General features: G+C 35.4%; 1 protein-coding gene across 4 annotated transcripts in view; it reads left to right on the top strand.

The window, feature by feature from the left end:
* Positions 1 to 6,000, top strand: part of LOC100746223 (mastermind-like domain-containing protein 1) — a 174,402-nt gene that overhangs the window by 114,392 nt on the left and 54,010 nt on the right. The window lies entirely within an intron of this gene.

The following is a 6,000-nucleotide window of genomic DNA, read 5'->3' on the forward strand; positions in this document are numbered from 1 at the left end:
TTTAGTTCTCGGTTTCTACGCAAGGTGAAATCAACGATAAATTCATAATACATCGAAATATGGATTCTAATATATATCGTGCCTTAAGATATTGGATATTGAAAGGTTTCCCGGGATATGTTTGAAGACGTTGAAGAATCGGAATTTTGGCCGGTGTGTATTTACGTGTGTGCGTGTGTGTATCGAGACATTCGCGAAAAATACGAGACTAAAATATTATTCTTTTTTTCTTTCTCGCTCGCCCGTAAGGCAAAAGTGTTCCTTGCCTTTTTATTACTTCCTCGAGCTGAATCGAGAATGATGTTTGAATTGAAATATCGTCTTTCGGAAGTTATTCAATACCATGCAACCGTATGGACTGTGTATTCGCGGAATAACTTGTTCGGAAATCGTCGGGGATCGATAGAATTAAAATTCACACGTTAACGAAATAAAGGAGAATTTTGAAAAGAATAGATCTAAGTAGGCTGCTAAGTATCATTTATTCGTACGAGATACGAATTTTCATTTGAAATTATTTATCGACGTTAATTTCCGAAAAAATTGATTTTAACTGTCTTTCATGTTCTTTTCATCGTGTATGAAATTAATCGAAAGATTTTGGATTGTCGGGAATTTAATCGGACTAAAGGTTGTAACGTGGAAAATAGAACGCGTAAAACAAACTTCAGTTGGAAATGCAATTAATGCAAATTACTATCGTTGCTGTATGCCATTTAATTTAGGGAGATTTATTTTCACTTTAACATGGAGTTTGTGATGCTTTTTAAATCGTCGGCCCGATTCATCCTATTTCGAGAGGCAGGGAATAATTTCGAAAATACACACGTGCCAAAAGAATGCTGAATTCGATGGTGGCTGCGAAACCAACGAAATAAAAGCAGTTTTTCATAAAGAAAAAACGAGAGAGGATCAGAACAATAAACAATTTTTTTTTTTTTTTTTTGCTAGTACAAAGCGCACCTTTTCTGGCACAGTTATTCTTTTAATTGAAATTGTGATATTTGTATTTTTAATGATCTGCGACCTCGGCGGGGAAACCTTTTAATCGAGTAATTAAATACACTTCATCGAATTAATAATTAAATTTTCAGACGTTCGTTTTCGGTGGTGCGCGAGCATAAGCGAACGAGAAAGAGGATTAATTATCTTAATTAAAATTGCGACATGGCGGCATTTAATAAACGTTACTGTAAATGTTAATGAATTATATCAGACGCTAAGATACTCGCGATATTAACAAAATCATATCGATAATGCATCGAATACATTTGAAGATCATGCTTGAATCATATTATGATAAATCGGTTTTATGTTTTATGCATCGAATACGTGTGAAGATCGTACGAAAGGAGAGAATTATGTTACGTCCATTTTACCTGATTTTGTGACTAAAAAAAGATATTTTAACACGAAATACGTAGTATATATACTATATAGCCATTGCTATTGATATTTTTGAAATGTTGGAGAGAATGGTAGAAGCACGCGTTTAATCCCAAAATCAAATGGAAAAGTAATTTTGATTCGGAATTGGGAACTCGACAACATATTGAATTTTAGCAATTGCTCTTGCGTTATGAATAAATATAAGTTATATTTATACGAACTATAAATTATACATATTTGTAAATTACTCTCGTAAACTAAACATAAAACGTAAACATGAAAATACTCGTGTGATTTGTGTTATGCTTTTGATGTGCGGTTTTCATTTGTGAAATATATGTATATATATATATATATATATATTTACAATTAATTAAATCGGACAGTTATTTGAAGAGGAAATATATATCGAAATTAAAATCGGTCAGATATCTTGGTGTTTACGCGGAAAACAGAGGAATGCCTACAAAATCCGTGCTCGGTGATCGCGTGTCCAGCGAAATTACTGTGACGGTTATCGCATTGAAAATTTTATATCGCACGAAGCGCGTGTCCCATTGCTCATCCTCGTTCCACTGTTGTTTAATATAAAACTCTTTACTTTAAATATAGGATCCAGTCTAACTACGTACGGCCGTTTAAAAGATTGTTAGGTAGAAATTTTTGTTTATAAATTTCTCGAAACGTTTCCCCGTTTCTTGGAGAGAAACTTTTATACGCCTGGATCGTAGAAACGAGCAAACTAACTTCTTAATGAATTAAAAAGAATCAAAGATAGACATCGTCGTCATTATCAGTACTATTAAACCTAGAATAAAATATATTATTAAAAAGTATAGTTAAAATTCTACTGTTAAACTTATTTTATTACTAATTTTTAATTTTGAATTCTTGTAATTTTTTTTTTCTTTTTTTTTTTTTGTAACCTCGTTGAATTATATCGTTTGGCCTTCCAGCTTTCTCGTTAAAGTGTATAAAACCAAAGACCGAACAACGACTGTTGCAACAATGACTGTATTAATCGAAAAAATAGATACGTATTTGATTATTCCTGTATTCTATGCGAGAGAGATTGACGTATAAAGGGACGCAAGTTACTCTCATCAAAAGTGAGTACATCCCTTTTACCCTTGGGCACGAACGTGCGTGTGCTCGCCAATCCTGTTTCAGCTTTGATAAATCGGGCCGCGCATGTTTATGCAATAACCGTGTGAGTTCTATTTAGATTACAGAGTCGTAGTTCTTATTTTGCGACGCACGTATATACGAGAAGAAGAAGGATGGATACGAACCTTGAAGCTTAAGGAAAATTCTTAGATAAAAATAACTGTCAATGAAAATAACATAACGAACTATTGTAGCAGTATCACTGTAATTTCGAGAGTGATTTCTGAGAATTTACTACCATAAAATATGTTACACAAGCATTTTGGAAAATAGTTTTCAATTCTTACGGTAGTGTAGAATGTTTGCGTGAAATGTTTGAATGCAACTGCAACGAATTGAATCGATGGTCCTGATTCTCCAATATCGGTTGACGAGAAATCAGCGTTTCTACGATTTTTTTTTTTTCGGAAAATAAAAAAAAAAAAAATAAGCGATTTTTGAAATGAAACGAAATATGCATAGAGAAGAAGGAAAATAAATTGTCCAAATGAAAAATGCAATGAATCGTTTCGTGTACATTTTAAGAACGTGGCCATATATGTAATACATACATACATACATACATAATGGCTCACGAAAATAATTCGTATGTACTTTTAAGTAACATTGACTTGGATCGAGTTAGTCAATTATCCATTATACTAATGAGCCTGAATATTCAATAGGACCCCATCTCTAACATTTATATATTCAAGATGACTATTCATGCTGTATACTAGATTTCGACTAAGGTAAATTCATATATATATATATATATATATATATGCAGTGAGTAGCTGGTATATACATTTTTAGATCGCTTTCAAATTTTACGAATATAACAACGACAATCGTGTCTCGTTATACAGTGTTAATAAAATTTCGAAATATTCAGTACAATACGCGCATAAATTTTCCTGTGGTAAGTGTTGAAATACTTTCGTGATACACTGTATGTAATTCCGTTGAAATCGTATAAAATCCCATGAATCATATAGGAGTGGCAGTTACACGAACGAATAGCGTGCAATTCCCACAATTTTGTCGAATAGTTGAAACGAAGAACATAATAACGGGCAATTGAAATCGAGCGGGCGTGGGGGAAAAGAGAAACAGCATTTCCATCGATCGATTGAAAGCGTTGAGAGGTGGTTAAAATACGTTTGTTCATTGGGCCAATGCGCTGTCTCCCTCTATTCAGATAGCGACGAGTGCATTTCTGTATCTTATAGAACATGGAACAGGCACATTCGGCAGAAACCGCAGTGCCCTCTGGCCCTGTCCGACGTTACTTTATACAGCTTGAATCAAATTAAATCGGAATGTGCAGCCTCGTAACGAGGGACGTTCTGCTAATCCTCTTGCAATCAGATTTGCTATTGTGCGCCCAACGAAAAGAACTTTCCCTCTCTTTATTCTTGCTTTCTTCATTCTCTCTGTATTCCTTTCCTCTCTTTCTTCGTTCTTGGCCGTCGGTGCCGACTAGTAATAAATTTGATTTTCCACAGGGTGATTACCGGTCGATTAATGGCAGCGACGTCTTACTTTTCGTTCGTGTCAATTTTTTCCCATTCATCCCGAATGGTTTTACGAATTTTCGTTTTTTTTTACCTCATGTGCTTTCTTTTCTCTCTTCTTTTTCTTCTTTTGCCATTTAATTAATTTTGCTGATTGATCGGAAGATTGGAAAGGTTTTTCGACTGTATTCATTTAATATACACTAAACGAGAGTATACGTACGTACATATATAAAATTTAATATTCATCGCTCGAAAGGTATTGATTTTAATATAGGTCTAATAAAATTACGATATAATAACAGATATGGGAGTAATGCACCTGATTCCATAGCGAGCCTGAATTAGAATTGAACAGTTTCGAGTGTATTATGCAAATTGTAATTAACTGATATTTGCTCGTAGTCTGTGGCCACCGCGGACAACTACGTCAGTGAACATTTATTACTGCAATTTATGAAATTGAAATTGGACTGTAATGCTGGCTGTGATCAAATTGAAATATTTGAGATGTAACTGTTCTTTAAATTAAATTGAAAGCTCTCTCGCTCGTGCTCGGTAACCGCATTTCAGTGCTCGTCCCGTGAATCGCGTATGAATTAGAGGAGAGATTATTATTATTATAATTCGCGAATGGTCGTGGTCGTTTTTAGAGATTTTCTTTCAATCAGACGGCTTGAAACAGTTATGTACTTCACCGTGATTTTCGTAGAGTTTTTACGAAAATAAAATGTGCAACGGAATGAAAACATCGAAAAAGTGTCATCGTTGTTAAAAGCAGAAAAAAAAAACAGAGAGAAAAAATGTGGTTCTCTTTAAAAAGGAAGAGAACATAGGTAAAAAAAAAAAAAAAGAAAAAAGGAAAAGGTAGGAACGGAAGGTTTACAGAAGTAGAGTATCCGTGTCTCAAAAGAGGTACTCGGAGCGTCAATAAACTTGTATAGGGACGCTCGTAAAATTTTTTTCTCGAAAACGAAGCAACATTCAAGTATGAAAGACCTTTTGAACTCGCCTTAAGTTTGCCCGTATTTACGAGATTTCAGCTTAGACGTCACGCGGAATGAAAGATTAAGGGGGCAAACAAAGTAAAAGGGAAATACACGGTAAGGGTTAATAGTAATAGTGGGGGAAAACAGATTCGAAGTGAAAAGGGAGGGCGCGTGAGCGCGCGCGCGCGTGGAAACTACCAGGACCAGAAGGGAGAGAACATAGAAGGAGGTAGAAAGAGAAGCCCGCTCAAAGTTTTGGCCAATTGATCCTACGTTTAATCGAATTAATAAAGGACGCAAACGAAACTTTGTTGACGAATACCCGATACGCTTGAAAATGTCTGGTTTCCTGGGAAATATATTTACTTTGCTTCCCCTCGCGTTAATTCGATTTATTAGTGCCACCAAAGTGACATTGTTCTGAAAAGTTGGAACCGTTAGATCGATTGTCCTTTTTCTACGTTGAAATACAATTTAGAAAAGCATTTTTCACTTCGTTTCGGTTATGAATTCGTATATGGAGATTAGAAAACGAAATGCGATTACCAAGGTCTCTCGTGTTCGTTTGCAGTCCTTGGTTTCATACATATACTACTTTCTCGTTATTAGGTATAAAAAGTTTGCTCGTGTTATTATTTGAAATTGTGAAACGTGCGACCGTGCAAGAGTTAGGTTATAAACGTACAGTTGGTAGCGAAAGTTTTCGGCCGGTGGTAGCAGCGGGCAAGAGCACGAAAATATTCGATTGAAATTTATATCGCGATCAATGTTCCCGTGGATTTTTAGAGCAGTTGAAAACTTGGGGGAAAAGTATAAAAAGTATTTCGCAGAGGTGGAGTTTAATTTACTTTCGCAATAAAGTGCACGATTTTATTTTCTCATAAGGGAATAACGTAATGTAACTAACCTGTACGATGCCAAGTACCGAACACATCGAGCGCGCGCGCGCGCGCGCGCGC

This window comes from Bombus impatiens, unplaced genomic scaffold (assembly GCF_000188095.3).
Source record: "Bombus impatiens unplaced genomic scaffold, BIMP_2.2 scf_0406, whole genome shotgun sequence".
In the NCBI taxonomy this organism is placed as follows: domain Eukaryota; kingdom Metazoa; phylum Arthropoda; class Insecta; order Hymenoptera; family Apidae; genus Bombus; species Bombus impatiens.